A 19,131-nucleotide genomic window follows, 5' to 3' on the forward strand; every position below is an offset into this window, starting at 1 on the left:
TTGTATTAATGGTGGATAAAAGCAGATGACAAGTAAATTATAACCATAATTAAACTAAACTATACCTGTTCTATCTCCATACAACATATATTCTCTGGCTCTGTGGGCATTATTGTCCGACTCCGAGTCGAAATGAACACCGCAACTGAGAGTTTCTGTTCTGATATCATCAAATGAGATTGTCCTGGCTCTGAGCGCGAGCTCGTGAGGCTCCGCCCCCTGGGCCGGCAGCAGCAGTTAATTTGCATTTAAAGGGATACACACTAAAACAGCGCATTTCTCCAATAGAATCTGTCTGCATCCTGCAAGACTTCAAGTTACGCCCCTTCAAATTACGTCATTTCAAGTTACGCCCACTTCAAGTTACGCCCCTTCAAGTTACGTCATTTCAAGTTACGTCCACTTCAAGTTGCTCACTGTTTTTTTCGACTTAAAGCTGCGCTGCACAGACCGGTCGGTGTATAATATCAAAGTAGCCTACCGCGAGAGCGATAAGAGCAAACAGACAGTTCTGAATGCTTTTGAATCGCTCTCGCATGAGTTTAACATAAACAGAACAAACAGTGTTTCCCACACATAGACTAATTCGTGGCGGTGCGCCACAGAATCAACACCGGCCGCAACATATTGCGTTTCGTTATAAAAAAAGATTTTAAAAAAGTACGCTCGCTATTTAAAACACGTAGCGTATTCATTCAGCTGCATTTCCTTTCCCTGCTCTCCCTCCGTCTCTCTGTCACTCACGCGTCTCTCTCACGAGCGATTTTTTGTCTCGCCAAAGCCTTATTTGATCGGTAAATGATGTAGCCTAGATGACTGCTGTGCTTGCGATAGGAACGAGCAGAGAGCCCCGGTCGCGCGCGCGCGCGTCTTCAAACTGTCTGGCTCTCTCTCGCTCCTTCGCGCATATTAATCAAAATCAATTGAGAATTGACACGATGGTAAAAGATCGGAAGACCGAAGTTTCACGTGGAGCATTTCATTGTGCTATAAAAAAATATATATTATTGAAGAATAATGATCTTTGGTCTTATGTATGTCATTGGTAATTCATTGTGTGTCACTGTGGTGTTACTGTCTTTTTTTCTGTCACATTAAATAAAATATCACATGTGACATGATAATTTTACATCCATTTAATTCTGCATACACTCAAAAGTTAAGATTTAAACTAAGGATTGCATCATTAGGCTACTTGATTTTAACTGGTTTTCAAATATTTTCATCATTATAGCAAATACATGGTTGCACAAATTAACTAACATCATTCAACATATTTTTAACAAACATGATTAAAATAAATAAAACAATTTCCTTATTTGCTGAATTATTATTATTTTTCTGTACCTCTGACTACATGTGCTGAAATTTTTTTTGAAATAATATTTAATAAAAACCTTTAATATATTGCCAAGCTGTCATTTATGTGTATTCATAAAGTCAAAGGGTAATCTAATAATGTGGTTTAAATGTTAAACTTACGACATTACTAATGTCTCTATACGAGCTGGCATCTTGCCGACATCTCCTCATTTTGAGTTTGACATATCGTGTGGTTCTGTGTGATTTGGACAACTTCAAGTTACGCCCACTTCAAGTTACGCCCACTTCCTGTTACTCCCCTCTCTTGCAGTCCGCAGACAGACCCATCTCCATTTTTCTGAGCCCCAAAAAATGACAATTTAAACATGCTGTAAAAAATTATCTGTTGGGTATTTTGAGCTAAAACTTAACATACACACTCTGGGGACATCAGAGACTTATTTTACATCTTGTGAAAAGAGTCATAATAGGTGCCCTTTAAACTTCTCCATCTTTCATTAGTAGAAATAATATTTATGTATAAGCAATATATTTAATTCGGTTTGTGACCACAAAAAAAGACATTTACATTTAGTATGCTCACATGTAATGCCTGACTCGAATCATTCAGGGCTTACAGCAGTAACACCTGACCTATATACCCATTGTCACGGCCATGTTCTGTTTAGAGTGGTTCCCTTTCAGTTGCTCACGTTCGACGTGACAACGTAATTGGGATCACTTCAGGGAGCCCTATCATCTTCGAGTGTCTACAGAACAAGCCAGTGAACGTTGGCGTGCGTGAAACGCCTCACATTGTCTTTCACTTCGGAGCAGAGCTTCTGTTTGACTTCAGAATTCTACAAGACTGCATTGAAAACTTCAAAGAGGACTCTCGTTCCAGTGTTGGTGTGATGGCGCGATCAGCGGCGGCCGCGAGTATTGCAGCTCACAACTGCTGTTTCACAGACTGCAGTTCTGTGTGTGTGTGTGTGTGTCGGTTTCGATGGGCGTTTCCTCCTGAGTGTGTGTAAATACACACTGCGGCTACCCCTGGGTGCCTCAGCACTGAGAGAGTTTTTCAGTTTTTTTTGTTTTCACTAAAAGAGCAACCCTGCATCCTTTTCAGGATGTCATTCCGCTTGTGCGTTTCTGGGTGCGGTCGTTCCCTGGCGCCAGCAGACGGCCACAATAGTTGCCTCTCGTGTTTGGGCATTCAGCACGCTGAGGCAGCTTTTGTGAATAGTTCATGTTCCCATTGCGGGAATATGACTATGGCAGCGCTTAGATCGAGACTCGCTTACCTCAAGTACGGACAGCACTGCGACCGTTGCGTACATCAACCGCTAAGGTGGTCTGCGCTCCCGCCGCATGTCACAACTCGCCCGCCATCGCCTCCTCTGGAGTCAGAAGCATTTGAGGTCGCTTCGAGCTGTTTACATTCCTGGCCTGCTCAACCGTACAGCCGACGAGCTCTCACGGCAGCAGGTGCTATCGGGAGAATGGCGACTCCATCCCAAGGGGGTCCAGCTGATTTTCAGGCGCTTCGGGACCACACAGGTAGATCTGTTTGCCGCCCCGGACACGTCTCAATGCCAGTTGTTCTATTCCCTGACCGAGGTGACCCTCGGCACGGATGCTCTGGCACACAGCTGGCCCTGGGGCCTACGCAAGTATGCGTTTCCCCCAGTGAGCCTTCTTGCACAGACCTTGTGCAAAGTCAGGGAGGACGAGGAGCAGGTCTTGCTAGTTGCACCGTATTGGCCCAACCGGACGTGGTTCCCGGAACTAGTGCTCCTCGTGACAGCTCCTCCCTGGCCCATTCCTCTGAGAGCGGTAGTTGACACCATCACTTCCGCTAGAGCCCCCTCTACGAGGCGCCTCTTTGCATTGAAGTGGAACCTGTTCGTTGACTGATGTTCTTCTCACGAGGAGAACCCCCGATCTTGTTCGATCAGAGCCGTGCTTTCCTTCCTGCAAGAAGGGCTGGAGCGAAGGCTGTCTCCCTCCACCCTTAAAGTGTATGTTGCCGCGATTGCCGCACATCACAATGCAGTTGAAGGTAAGTCATTGGGAAAGCACGACCTGATTGTCAGGTTCCTGAGGTTCCTCTTTATACCCTCTTGGGATTTGTCTCTGGTCCTTTCGGCACTTCAGAGACCACCTTTTGAGCCCTTTCAATCAGCTGAGTTAAAAATCCTGTCCTGTTAGACAGTTCTCCTGGTTGCATTGGCCTCCATCAAGAGGGTAGGGGACCTGCATGCATTTTCGGTCGACGAATCGTGCCTAGAATTCGGCCCAGATAACTCTCACGTGATCCTGAGACCCCGGCCCGGATACGTACCCAAGGTTCCTACCACTCCCTTCCGGGACCAGGTGGTGAAACTGCAAGCGCTGCATTCGGAGGAGGCAGACCCAGCCCTGGCTTTTCTCTGTCCTGTTCGCGCTCTGCGTCTGTACGTGGACAGAACGCAAAGCCTCAGGACCTCAAATCAGCTCTTCGTCTGTTACGGAGGCCAGCAGAAGGGAAAGGCTGTCTCCAAGCAGAGGATGGCCCACTGGATAGTGGATGCCATCGCCTTGGCTTACGAAGCCCAAGGCGTGCCATGCCCGCCCGGGTTGAGAGCCCACTCCACTTGGGGTGTCGCTTCTTCCTGGGCGCTGGCACACGGCGCCTCGCTGACAGACATCTGTAGTGCTGCGGGCTGGGCGACACCTAACACGTTCGCTAGATTTTATAGCCTACGTGTTGAGCAGGTTTCTTCCTGTGCTCCTGCGGTAACACCAAAGTTCCCACTCTAGTGTCCGCTTGCTGCGCCACTCCCTTCCACTGGAACGGATGGTGCGCTTTTTGCTCCAGTCGAGTTCCCCACCACTCAGACGAACCCTGTAGAGTTCCTCTGCACCCCTTCGGCAGTCGGACGTTGTGGAGCGTCCGACGCCAGGCCTAGTGCTCGTATGCTTGTGTAACTTGTGCTAGGCTGGGTTCCAAATGTGGTGATCCCTGCGGCGATCCCATATGCGTATTCTTCCACGACCTTCTTCCACGCGTATTCTTCCACCCTGCGGTGAGCCCGTGTCTTTCCCTTGGCAGAGTCCGCTCTGCCGTCACTGTCCGGTGCTGCCTCCCCTTTCTTAGGTGGAGCCACCCCAGTGACATTCCATATGTTGCACTGCCCCTATCCGGCCAGTCCATATGTGTATTCTCCACATGGTACCTCCCTTCGGGCAGGATGTGGCTTCCGCAGCGCCCCTCTCCCCTGGAAAGGCACTCTTTCCCAGTGTTATCCAAGAGTTCCTCTGTGTGGGGTATAACGGAACAGCAGCTGAACTCCCTCTACGCAGGTCTTCTGCTCCAACCAGTTGGGGGTCTGAGAGTCTGCGTAGGGCGTTGGATGTGGCAGCAACCGTGGCGTTTTCCATGGGATCCCAATTATGTCAAACGTGAGCGACTGAAAGGGAACGTCTCGGTTACTAATGTAACCCTTGTTCCTTGAAGGAGGGAACAGGAGACGTAACGTCCCGTCTCCACCGTTGCTGACCATCGCTGCAATGGCCATCACAATCTTGGCTCCTCAGCGCAAAACAATGTGTGCGTTTCACGCACGCCAACGTTCATTGGTTTGTTCTGTAGACACTCGAAGATGATAGGACTCCCTGAAGTGATCCCAATTACGTTGTCACGTCGACGTTACGTCTCCCGTTCCCTCCTTCAGGGAACGAGGGTTACATTAGTAACCGAGACGTTTTCCCATGTTGCCTGAGTTCTCATTTTTAGTTTGTTGCCATGGTTTCAGATTGAGGTACACACCTGTTTCTTGTTCTGTTAATTATCCCTTTGTATACTTATTCTCTCAGTTCTTTCTGTTCCTTGTTCGGTGTCGTCTTATGTTAATAGTGTGTGTTACGAGTTTTCCTGTGTATACTCTGTGTTGTCATTAAAGTCTCCTAGTATCTTTCATCCTGCATCATGTGTCTTGGATAATGGATTAGACTACACGCTAGTGACACCCATTGGAGATAATTCCTTTTTTTCCCCTTACAACTTAATCCTTGACATGCTATTTTCAGAATAACAGAAAGTGCTATCTGGTCTGCACAGCTCCCCTGAGTAAAATGTAAAATGTGGGAGTGAATCATCAACCTGACCTTTCCGTTTAAACCTCTCTCCACATGGACAGCACCTCTGACTTCCATAATGAACCAAACACGCGATTCACAAAAACTGAGCATACAGCTATTAGAATCAAGGGTGACCTCTCTGCTCCTGTTTGTGGAAAACTATAAAGAATTTAAAATGAGGTGAATGAAGGGGCAAACAGCAGCTCTTTATGCAAAAAAAATCATCACTATTAATCAGTACTAATCACGACCTTCGTTCATATTCTGTGTCTTGTTTTCAAGAACCTGCTGATGACCTACATGAACCACCATGATTATGATTGCATGCACAGTTTTTGAACAGGTGTCTGATTCAGATGAGGATACAAACAAATGTTTGATAGACTCATTAGTGGCACAAAAAAGACTGTGTAGTATTTTACTCGTGTCCTTTGTATTTGTGGCATTACTGCAAAATATACAAGTTAGATCTGTGACATAATTAAGTAGCCAAAAAGCAGGTTATCTTATTGAGCCATGATTAAGTATTATATGGTCTGAGTTTCCTGGAAGCACACATCACATAAGTAATGATGAGCATCACACTGGTTGTTCTTGCAATAATTGCCATTTTGAGGGTACCCTACACGCATATGTGAATTTGTGGCCTTTTCCTACTCTAACTAATGACAGATGGTTAAGTTGTTAAATGCCACTTAAAAGTCAGTTAATTAGCGCCTTCATACATGTTAACAAATTGTGTTGTATCTGTATGTCTTTTTGTAAGTGTAACATCTTCTGATGGCCCTTTCTTCTGTGGAACAAAGAAGAAGATATTTTAATGTTTTAACTATTTTTGTTTGTACTGTGAAAGCCAGTGGGGTCTAAAACAACATTGTATGAACAAGAAAACCCCCACTGAGACAGGTTTCAAAATCTCTTTTGTGTTCCACAGAAGAAGAAAAATACAGGTTTGTAATGACATGAGGGTGAGTAAATGATGACCAAATAAAAAATGTTGGGTGAACTATCCCTTATATCCCTATAATCTTTCCACTTTATTATTGTAATCAAACAGAGAAATCAGTTCACTACATGAAGTTCTTATGGTTTTTACGTACGAATGGCAATACAGCCACAACTCCTGTATTACAACGGAACAGTGACAGTAGGATTTAGTGCTGTGGTGGCCACTTTCTTCCATAAATCAACCTGTAAGTCAATAACTGCAATTGAAAAGAGATTTGTCAAGAGCAGCACCGTAACCCTGCGTTGAGCTCCCTCAGAGCGCTCTCTTTGCAGCTTCTCGTGTGATTCTGACTATAAATAGGGTGAATTCAGTTAAACTGGCCACTTTTGACAGCATCAAAGCCACTATCTAGGAATGTTCTTGAGCACATTTAGCAGAAATCAGTGGGGATGGTTTGTAATAATGCATTTTCCCTAACAACCTCCCTGTAGCCAGTTACCCATGGTTACAGCAAACTGCGATCCCTATATATCCCATTAGGCCTGTGGCTCCTGATGTTGCCATGGTGCCATCATCATCTCCCTAAGCTTGTTTCTTTAGATGCCTGAAGGCTTTAATCAAATGGAAACCCAATATGGGGTCACATCCATGTCTTCATTTCTTTCACGTCTCCCTGAGCCCTTAAGTCGGCTGACCCAGAAGTGTTCAATTATGTTAAATGTCTATATAATGAAAGACAAATACTTATTCTTAGGCACCCACCCAAAGCCAGATGATTTTTGTCCTGAGTCCCTTGAAGCATAAAAGAGAGAAAATTAATTGAGAATTTCTAATCCTCAGTGGAAATAAGGCAGACTTGCTTGATTGCCACAGCTGAATGTGGGGGTGTAAGGCGCTATTTTGAATAAACTCTTCTGTTCTGTTCTGTTCTGTTCTGTTCTCTTCTCTTCTCTTCTCTTCTCTTCTCTTCTCTTCTCTTCTCTTCTCTTCTCTTCTCTTCTCTTCTCTTCTCTTCTCATGAGAATCACAATTTTTTGTTAGAGAGATCAATGATTCAATGACTTACTCATAAAGACTTGTTTCATTACTGGATGAATCAGCGTTTCTGAACGAATCTCTTGAATTTATGATTCAATGACAAATACATTTTTTTTAACAGTAACTTATCACCACCTACTGGTGTAACGGTGTATTGGATAACATTTTTTAGCATCAAGTTGCTTTCAAAAGGTAATTTATGCTGCCTTCACATGCTATCGGAAATTTCTTACTTCCCACTTCTGAAGTCGTGATTACAGCTCATTTAACTAGGAAACTAGTATTTACGATAATTCTGATAGCACATGAAGGCAGCATTACTATATTTTGATCGTTTTCGTAAACATCAGTGTTTATATCCGAACTATAAACGTATCCCTGTACTCCTGTGATAATTCAAGTTATTGTAACAGAACTAATGATACTGTGTGGTTGAAAAGACCTACCTACAGATGACAACTGCTTTTTTTTGGGTCAGCGGCACCACAAACACATATGTGACCCTGGACCACAAAATAGTTGTATCTCGGCCAAATATTGTCCTATCATAACAAACCATTTGTCAATGGAAAGCTTATTTATTTAGCTTTCAGGTGATGTATAAATCTCAATTTAAAAAAATTTACCCGTGTGACTGTTTTTGTCGTCTAGGGTCACATATTTGAATGTTTCGTTGTGATCGTGCTTGTAAAAGGTTTAATAGATATAGCCAAATTTTTTTCATTCAGAAATAATATTGTGTGGATGTTTGATTTGAGATCACAATCTTTAAACGATCAATTGTGCAGCGCTTCTGTGAACTCTATTTTTTATGTAGCAAAATCTAACTGCATTGATTAAAACTTAATAGAATTAGACATGTCAAAAGAAACTCAACTCTTGCAGTTAATAACGAGCGAGCAACAGAGCACATGAGCATACTAAATGTCACTTTTCTTTTTACCATATATAAAATATTGTGTTGATAGGAGCCACAAGGAAGAAAAAGCTGGTCACTCCACTGGCATATGAACAGTAATTGCTTTTTGATTTAAGCAACGTCCTTCTCCACAATTTTCAATCATCATTTACTCATCCTCATTTCAAACCTGTATGACTTTTTTCTATGGAACACAAAAATATGTTTTTTTTTGGACCCCATTGACTTTCATTGTATGGACACAAAACACTTGAGACAAGTATCTTCTTGAAACATTGAAACAGAATTGTTCTTTAAAATATCTTTTGTGTTCAGAAGAAAGAAAATTCTATGAGTTTGGAATGTCGTAAGGATTAGTAAATTATAATTTTTGGGTGAACAATACCTTTAACTCCATCTGATCCCACCAAAATCATGCTGGAAATTGGAAATATTTAGCCCAGTTTCAATAATGCTATGTTAATTCCAACCTAAATTATTCATGTAGTCTCATTGCAAATGGATTAAGTAAACTTTAATTTTACTAATTTAAATGGATTGAGTGCCATTAAATTAAGCTGTGACAGAATGCTAGAATGCTATATAAGTTCTTTTCCTAAAATCTTTTCACACTTTATGAATGTAAGAGTATGAGTTTGATGGGGGGAACAACTACTGTATAATTAGTTAGCCGTGAGATATTCTTTTATTTTACACCTTTTAAGAGGATTTTGAAACTTGGATAGTGTCCCAGTACCAGTACTGCCTTCTTTGTTTAGAGATCTTTTTCTCTAATTTAAAGGGATACTCCACCGAAAAATGAAAACTCTGTCATCATATACTCACCCTCACCCTGTTGTTTCAAACCTGTATGAATTTCTTTCTTTTGCTGAACAGAAAGGAAGATATCTAGAAGAATGTCAGTAACCAGACAATTTTAGATACCATTGACTTCCATAGTATATTTTTTTCCTACTATGGAAGTCAATGGTATCTAAAACTGTCTGGTTACTCACATTCTTCTAGATATCTTCCTTTCTGTTCAGCAGAAGAAAGAAATTCATACAGGTTTGAAACAACATGAAGGTGAGTATATGATGACAGAATTATCCCTTTAATAGGCAATTTCTTCTCTTAAAAATGTCTTCTTCTCTTGCAGAATGTGCATCTGTCTTACAGGTAATAGATATTTGAAGGAAAGTATTCAGAGGGATAAGTTTCATTCTTTAACAACCTTTCTCCAAGGAAGCTTTTAGTGTAAAACTCTATTCAGGATACATTAAAAGATGTTCTGCACGCCCAATGATATGTACAATAGAAAGGATAAACCACCTACTGACTTTATATCCGATTCTTTGCTGATGTTGAAAGTTAAACTGGTTTGTGTCTACTTTTAAAATCCAGATGGCTTACTTCCAGATTGAATCTTTGAGTATAGCAAGTGGACATTTGCCAGTGCCACATATTGGTGCAATGCAGATTCTTTCTAAATGTATAATGCACATTTTTTCTACAGGGAATATTCGTATTCCTCTAGAAATACCAACCAATGACATTGTACTTTTTTTCTAATGTGTATTATAGGGCTACACATATCGTTTCAGCATCGATCTTCACCAGTCATCGCAATACAAATTGTACAAAAACTAAATATTGCAATGCCATTTTTTTTCCCAATATCGTGCAGCCCTAGTGTATTACAACTAATACATTTTATCAGGAAATCCCCTGTTATAGTTCTTTACATTTTTAGGGTTTTACTTTAAGCCAGTTGTTTAATTTTTTTAATTGTCCCTTAGCACTTCTGGCGATCATAGTCATGAATCTTCTCTTCTAATAATTAGCCGACTGCAGCATTGAGCTGCATATTCATCATACTGCAGTCTGCATTACATTAGAGATAGGATTCAAGGACTTTATTGACCACAGAACAGGCTGAACTTACATTAGTCGCCTGGCAGACTCTTCATCCTTGACTGATGGCATTGCTTTGAATGGTGCAGTACTAATAGAGCCCCACCCGTTTCCCAGTGGCCCAAATATACACTCAGTCATACTCAAAGACAAACTGAACCAATCTCCAATTTTGAAAAATGCATCTAACACTCTTCTGAATTGGCCTTTTTGTCTGAGAGGCAGAAAATTATGCTTTCTGTTATTATAATATGAGCCCCCCTGGCACCATCAGTGAGAGCGGTTCACTTTCCAGCTCAAACTACTGTATAGCGAGAGGTTGGGGCGTGGCTACAGTAGCAGGCGGAGCCAGAGGGGGTTTAGCATAGTGTGGGGCCATGGCTGGCACGTTATATAGGAAAAGACATTCAGTTTTGGTTATAGAATTGCAAACCAAAATGCAAGCTGTATTTATAACGTTTGAGTTGGGGGAGGCCCGACATGCGAAAGGGTTTTTTACAAGGCTGTTTGAAAATATGTCTATTTTGTAATTCTGCTAGGTGCCACTAGTGTCTCAGAAACTACATACTTCAACTTTAAGTGGCAATGTTGTGAAATGTTAGGAATGGCTTTAATTGTCTTTCCTTACTGTGGTTGAAAATTAAATATTTTGGTCATATCACCAAGGTCATATTTTGGTCATATCATATTTCTGTCTAAGTAGTTAGAAACTAATCAGAGTGTGTTGTGTTTTTTACACAACATTTTGGTGGTGGGTTTATCTATAGATAATAGTCAACACTATAATTGTCACAGTGGGAAAAATTTATTCAGTCAGTTCATGGTCTGTTGTACAGAAAACCCAGAAGAAATGAGCACAAATCTGTGGAGACTTTGTGATCAGAATTTATGCCTGGTTAAAAGTAGTAAGTACAGATTGGTTGAATTATACTGGATTTCTTTGCGTTCTTTATCGGTCTGCCTGGAAACAAAGCTGCTGTGATGCCAAACCCCCTCATGGAAGAAGCTGTTTACAACTGTGACAGTGAGTGCTTATCAGGATCAACTAACCTAAAAAGTATGTGAAGTTAGCGGCACCAATGTTGAAGTAAACTTGAACAACATTATGTATAATTTATTACATGCACGCCCTTCTGTTATCGTAGGGACATTGACTTTACATTTTTCCACCCCTAAACATGAACAAAACGAACTGTGATTGGTTGCTTTGCATGTTGATCAGATGTCCTCTCTGGCGGTCCTTGGCCAATGAAAGCTGCAATGGAGTCCAGACCTTCTGCCGTCAGTCTAAAGGTCTTGCTACTCGAGACTGCTTGAGACCTCATTTCTTAACAAAAAAGTGTATTACTTTCTCTATGTCTGTTTCTCTTGAGAAGGTTGTTGGGTTGGTGCAGAGCTACAGTACTTCTAAGAGCTTTGCTTTCGAGATTTGCAGATTTGTAGCCCTCGCTTCTCTGTGCTAATGCACTTTTCTGGTGGCTGGGTCACACTAATAGGATTTCCATGTGAAATGCCCACTCAGGCAGCTGAGGTTAATGACTCATTTGAATGAATTGTGATTGAATCAGATTTGTTAGATGAAGCATTAATTGATTCTGTCAGTGGTGCCGGGGATTAGGATTCACTTTTATTCAATCAGATTCTGGATCAGTTCTCATACGGCCATCCCTTATCTTCTCCACAGAGACAGCGTGCAGTGGGCTAATGCATGTGGCGTATTAGCTGGTATCTTCATCACTACGAGTTTAACCATTGCTCCTTAACTGTTTGCATGTCATTTGATTGATGGGGATTTTGTTTTGAGAAATCCTGTAACGTCTACAGTATGTGTTTGCACATCAAATCGTGTTATTTTACTGCCAAATTTTACGTTCTGCTCATGTGAGTTTGCTCCATGAGATTGTTTTCTTCTTTGTTTCAGAGCTAAACCCAGTAAGATGCTGTCCAAGAGCTTGAGCATGTTGTACAGTCTCAGCAACACCTATTTCTAATTTGTCTCACTGTGCACAATTACACTTTTAGAAAAACACGTCTGTGCTGGAGACATATGGAAGTGGGAGGATGAGTTGGGTAAATGTTTAGCATGTGCTGATGGGTCCTCTCATGTCGCCATCACACTGTTCGGACATATGGCTGAATTAAAACCCGACGGACTACAAACAAAGGTACTTGGTGTCCATCGCAGACAGACAGGCAATCTGAAGGCAGATAGATTAAATGATGCTTTGACAGACAGGCTTACTGTGAGACAGGCAGGTAGGGCTAGTTTTTTCCATGTTGATTAATGTCACAGAGCAAGAGAAGCTGACAGGCCTGTGAAAGGCTCTTTTACTGTTCATCCATCATTACTGACTGGTGTCTTTTGGACAGGCCAGAGGGAGTGTGTGACTTTCATTTTAGTTTAGCTTTTGAGTTTATTACTGTTTTGGCAATGGAGCGGGCGGACTGGCCAGTGCAGGTTTATACGGTCTTACTTTAGACTTCTGCTCCTGCACCCCAATAATTTCCAGCATCATTACGCTATGAGAAAAAGGGTCGCAGTATATACTCTGTGATTTTTCTGATGCAGAAAGGAGGGGTTTTTTTTCCAGCCGGAGGTTGTTTATAACCATGAGCAGAATCGCAATGACAAAATGAGCACTGGGCAATGAAAAGTAATACTTTTCTTCTACAAGGTGAACTGAAATGTGTGTGGATCAGGCGTATTTTCTCAGAGTTTGCTAAATTTAAGCACAAATTGTTAACAATTTTCTAAGTAACTTTCCAGTAGTGACACCAACAGATAAAGATTTTTTTCAGAAGAGCCTTAAAACTACATTTCAGAAGCTTGTTGTTAATATCAATTAATATCAATCAATGAAAAAAAAAAAATTTAAAGCATAAACATAATGAGACTTGAATATAAAATATTTAAATAGTAGGCTATTATTGATTTCTTGTTGAAGCTAAATGGTTTTACATGCCTTTAATGTAAGGATGCACAATATGTCTGATTCTGTTAGGTAACAGTCGATATGCTGGCCAATATTTGATATTTAATTGTTCATGCTCATTTCCAATCTCTGTTTGCATTTAGAAGTCCTTTACTGTCATCTAACACTCACTTAAAGTTAATCTTTAAAACACGTAACATTTAATAACACTGCTAAATGTAGGTTAATAATGAACAACCATTTTAATGCTGTTGCCTAAATTCACTTGTAGCTTTTAAAATGTTAAACATTTTTTGTCAAAATAGAATGAAATAGTATACAATTTTAATCGATAATAGGTGGTGACATATTTACCTTTTATTGTATTGCCATAATTGTAATATTAATGCATTCCTACTTTAAAACAGAAACTGTGTAAACCTCATATGTAATTGGAAGATGAATTTACATTGGGTTAAAGACAAACAAACGCAGAGCCTCCTGATTACAGAAGTCACCCACATGCCACTGGTGTGGAACGAGAGCAGAACATAGGAGAAGAAAGGCTAGGGAAAGAAAAACAGAATAAAAGAGAGAAAAATAAATAAGGGCAAGCGCATGTACGATTAAGACATCTCAGATCCCTCAGAAGGTCTGCTCCTGTTCTTTTGGTTACCATGGCAACATGTACCCCAGTTCTCCCCGAAATGCGCTGGGAGATGAGAGATGGGAAGAGACGTGTTTGTAAGGAGGTGCTAAGAGGTGCCGGGGCCATTGGTTGTGAAAAGTGCTAATTGCCTCCGTTTCATAGGAAGTAGCGAGATCTGTGACAGTGTCCAGTCCCTGTAGGCTCTTGCCTTCCCACACACATAAACTAAAACTTCACCTCTTGGTCCATTTCCACCTCCCCAAACCCCTTACCCAGCTCTCAAGACAGAGGAACATTGTCTGTTTGATTTCCTCGTCACCAAATTAAATTTCCACTCTTAAAAGACAATTTATGTTGTCTATAAAGATAAACCATTTCTGTCCATCAAGCAGCATTGCTGTAGCCCAATGCCTTTCCCATCTACATTCTCACTGCAACTGGACTGGTTTACGTGCCAAAGTCCCCATATCTCTGGAGAATATAATGGTGACAGAGAAAAGATGAAGAGAGAGAAGAGAACATTATGCCTTGCCATTACATGAAGTATAATCCATCCGTCTACACTCAGTCAGAGGCAGCTAGAGGCAACGATGTACTCTAAAAGAGATATGTCACAGTGGTCAATAGTTGTCCATCAAATGACTAGTTGAATCTTGAGGTTGACTAGCTTGTCTATATTTTTTTAAATAAAGGGACACTATGCAGAATTTTTCTTTTACTGTTTGCAAACACAACATTCAGACTTGGCCCATCCTCGTGGGTGGAACACCAACCAAAATAATAAATAATTATGTGTTATCATTAAAACATAACAGTGCCTAGTAATCTGTCGAGTTACAGATAGCAGTCAATAAAGCAATAGCAACACAAGCAAACGTTTTTGACTCAAGACAGAACACAGGCAATAAAGTCTCCTCTCACATGCGCTGAGAACCGTAATCCGCTGGAGCGACACACACACTGACCAAAGGCTGCAGCCCAGCTCACGAGCACAGCAACTCAAGCAGAAAATAAGAAAATGGACTTTATTTTTAAAGGGATAGTTCACTCAAAAATGAAAATTATGTCATTAATTACTTACACTCATGTTGTTCCAAACCCTTAAGACTTTCGTTCATCTTCGGAACACAAATGAAGATCTTATTGATTAAATCTGAGAGATTTGTTTCCCTCCATTGACAGCTAATCAACTGACACTTTAATGCTTCAAAAAGTTCATAAAGAGATCGTAAAACTAATCCTTATTAATTTAGCGGTTTAGTCTAAATGTACTAGTTTGGTCCAAATTAGTCCGATTTAATTTAGGATTTTGTTCACATAAACATTCATCAACTCACACATCAGTTATGCTAAACTGAGGCTCAAGCATGATTTCTTGACGTGTGAGAGCCAGTGAAGTTCATTCTCGTGTTACGCAGCATGTTTGAGCTTCCGCAAGAACCAATGAGGTCTGTTCTCGCACGTTAAGCGTGTACGGTTGAGCTTCTGTTTATGTTCGCTGATCAATGTTTATGTTCGCTGATCAATGTTTATATGTGAATAAAAGCCTAAGTAAAATTTGTTCATCTTTTAAAGTAATCGTGTCTCTTCTGAAAAGTTGGAATAAATTGCTCAATTCAAATGGATTAGTTTTATGATCTCTTTATGAAATTTTTGAAGCGTGAAAGTGTCAGTTGTGTAGTTGTCAATGGAGGGACAGAAAGCTCTCAGATTTAATAAAAAAGGACTTCATTGGTATTCCGAGGATGAATGAAAGTCTTACGGGTTTGGAACAACATGAGGGTGAGTAAATGATGGGTGAAATAACCCTTTAAAGTAATGTTACTATACTAAACTCTGCATAGTGCACTTTTAAATAAAACATTGATAATAAGGAATGTTTCTTGAGCACCAAATCAGCATGTGATCCTGGATCACAAAACCAGTCACAAGTAGCACGGGTATATTTGTGGCAATAGCTAACAATACATTGTATGGGTCAAATTATCAATTTTTCTTTTCTGCCAAAAATCATTAAGATATTAAGTAAAGATCATGTTCCATGAAGATATTTTGTAAATTTCCTACCGTAAATATATAAAACATTTATTTTTGTGAGTGAATGCAGCACAATCGCGAACATAAAAGGACAACTTTAAAGGCGATTTTCTCAATGTTCCGATTTTTTTGCACCCTCAGATTCCAGATTTTCAATAGTTGCATCTCTGCCAAATATTGTCCTATCCTAACAAACCATACATCAATGGAAAGCGTATTTGTTCAGCTTTCAGATGATGTATAAATCTCAATTTCAAAAAATGTACCCATGTGAATCAAGCTTTTGTGGTCCAGGGTCACATTCTTTTTTTCCTGAAGACTGCTAAAATAGAAAACAGTTTCAAAATGTAATAATATTTCACAATATTACTCTTTTTTTTTTTTTATTGCAATAATTGCAGGCTTGGTGAGCATAAGAGACTTCTTACTCTCCCCAAACTTTTTAATGGTAGTACAGTATTAATTTCTAGTACTTGCAAGGCAGTAAAAGAGTATTGTTAAAGTTTCAAATAAGCTTAGGTTTTAAGCTTTGGTTCTGTGTAAATGAAAAGCTGCCGTTGTCATGACACTCTTACTGTGTCAAATGAGACTTTGCACTTTTAAATCCCACTTAAAGGCCATTCACATTATCTGGAAAGATAAACCATTTCTGTCCATCAAGCAGCATTACAGTAGCCCACCTGCAGTTTAGGTGAGGGCAGCAATTCTGAGGTAATTGCACAGCAGGACTGTTCACTCTCTTAAATGGCTCTGCAAGAAAATAAAAATCTTTCTTTCTAACTAGCATCATGCAAACAATGATCATTGACAATAAATGCTAGTTGTATAGGATTACTTTGTCAACCCAACCCAGTGCAGAGAGGTTTATCGACTCATTAAAATCTTTTACAGGCATAATGTTACTGTTACACATCAGCTGTCATCAGAGCACAATGGTGAACGTAGAAACTGGGGAAGTATGTCTGTTTCCTGGGCTTGCAATTCTTTCCAGAGGAAAAGATAAGAAAAGTGGGTCACTGCCTAATTATGGGCTGGGTTCCCCGTGCTCCTCAGCCTTGCATAAAGATGGGGGAAAGACAGAGACACACTCCATGGAAGAGCTATGGTTCACAGAAAGATCTGCTTTTGATTTTGCTTCCCTTCCGCCTTCATTTTCTAACTGTGAGCGAGGCATGTGATGGTGAAAGAAAGAATGAGAACATTATGGAGGTAGAGAAAGAAAAAAACATGAAGGTAAAGAGACAGTAAAGTGCAGAATGGTAAAAGGTCATGTGCATTGCTGTGTGTTATGGTTGTTCTGCATTGACAAACCAGGACTGGTTCCTATTTCCAGTAAAAGCTTTTGGATTTTTAAACTACAATCTAATAGTTTCTTTGGAAACAGTAATTGGCTGCACCTACTTTCATATTGTATTTCGGCTTCAGTTTGTCCAATAAGTGCAGTTCTTTCTTCAAGGACAAATCCAGGGTGATGAATATTTAATTTCACCCAGCATTGACTGCATTTGAGACTCCTATTTGTAACACCCCTCCCCCCCTTTTCTCACCAACCTTTTCTCGACCCTTCCCCACAGAGGAAGTCAATACAATATATTCTTCTAGTAGCCTTCTGTCTCTCTTTATGGTGATGCTTTAAAAAAAAATCATACACATCTATACAGTACCATGACGATCTTTATATATTTAAGTCAGTTAGAATTTATAACATAAGAAATTAATAAGGGACACATTAAATTGATCAAAAGTGGCTGTAAAAATTTCGATTTCAATTAAATTGTTCTTTTGAACGATGAATTGATCAGAAAAACAAAAAAATTTATCATGGTTTCCACAAAAATATTAAGCACCACAACTGTTATCAACATTGATAAGAAGAAGAATTGTTTCTTAAGCAGCAAATCAGCATATCAGAATGATTTCTGAAGGATCATGTGACACTGAAGGCTAGAGTAATGGTGCTGAAAATGATATATTCAAATAGAAAAGTTATTTTAAATTGCAATAATATTTCACAATATTACTGTTTTTACTGTATTTTTGATCAATAAATGATATGGTAAGCGTAAGAGATTTCTTTCAAAAACATTAAATCTTACCAACCCCAAACTTTTGAACGGTAGTGTGTGTATATACACGATATGGACAAAAGTATTGGGATACACCTTTTAATTACTGTATTCAGGTGTTTCAATCAGACGCATTGACACAGATGTATAAAATCAAGCACCTAGCCATGCAAAATTTGTCGTTCTGAAGAACTCAGTGAATGTAAGCATGGTAGATAGACATGACATGCCACTTTTGCAATTAGTCAGTTTGTGAAATCTCATCCCTGCTAGATATTCCTCGCTCAACTGTAAGTGGTATTATTTGAAAGTGGAAGTGTTTAGGAACAGCAGAAATTAGCCACGAAGCAGAAGACCACATAAAGTCACAGAGCAGGGTCACCAAGTGTGTAATGGTCACCAACACTCTGCTTATTCTATAGCTGAAGAGTTTCAGACTTCCACTGGTATTGAAATCAGCACGAAAACTGTGCGGCGGGAGCTTAATGGAATGGGTTTCCTTGGCCGAGACATCACACTTCTCGGTTTGTTGGATGCCAGGAGAACTTTACCTCCTTGTGCCAAACCGTAAAGTTTGGTGGAGGAGGGATAATGGGTATGCCACTGTTTTTTAGGGGCTGAGCTAGCATTTACTTCCAGTGAAGGGAAATCTTAATGCTTCAGCATACCAAGACATTTTGGACAATGCTTTGTTTCCAGATTTGTGGGAACAGTTTAGCAGTTTGTTTTTTAGAATGCAATGTCGTTACAGTCCCTGTTGGTGTAATGGTCAGGAGTCGCAATACTTTTGTCCATGTAGTGTATATGTATGTACAGTATGTATTAGAAATTGATTAACCAAATACAGTAAGTTCAGAGTAGTAAAAATTGCTTATAATTACTTACAATTATGTATCAAGTTCTGCATAAAGAATGGCACACTAGGCTTTCTCATCTTGATGTGCGTCTATAGAGAGCATAAGCATCTGCAAAGAGTGACAAATAGCTGTAAAGAAATTGTGCAAAAAACTCTTAGGTGGAGATGGTTTGGACATGTATCATGTTAATTACTAACTGTGGGCTCTCATTTCCTCATTAAGAACATTATTAACATTATAACGAGGGTTAAGAAAAAATGTTTGTGCATACACACTTAAATCCATCAATTTTGTGTGAGAGCATTTTCTTTGCATATACTATTAATAAGAATGTTTTGTTCACATGTTGAATGAGAGACATATGAGTGTATGGAACTCATATATAGG

General features: G+C 40.1%; 1 protein-coding gene across 2 annotated transcripts in view; it reads left to right on the forward strand.

The window, feature by feature from the left end:
* The window catches only part of necab2 (N-terminal EF-hand calcium binding protein 2), a 93,106-nt gene that overhangs the window by 21,234 nt on the left and 52,741 nt on the right, over positions 1-19,131 (forward strand). The window lies entirely within an intron of this gene.

The sequence above is a fragment of the Leuciscus leuciscus genome (assembly GCF_965113295.1).
Source record: "Leuciscus leuciscus genome assembly, chromosome: 10".
NCBI classification, from domain to species: domain Eukaryota; kingdom Metazoa; phylum Chordata; class Actinopteri; order Cypriniformes; family Leuciscidae; genus Leuciscus; species Leuciscus leuciscus.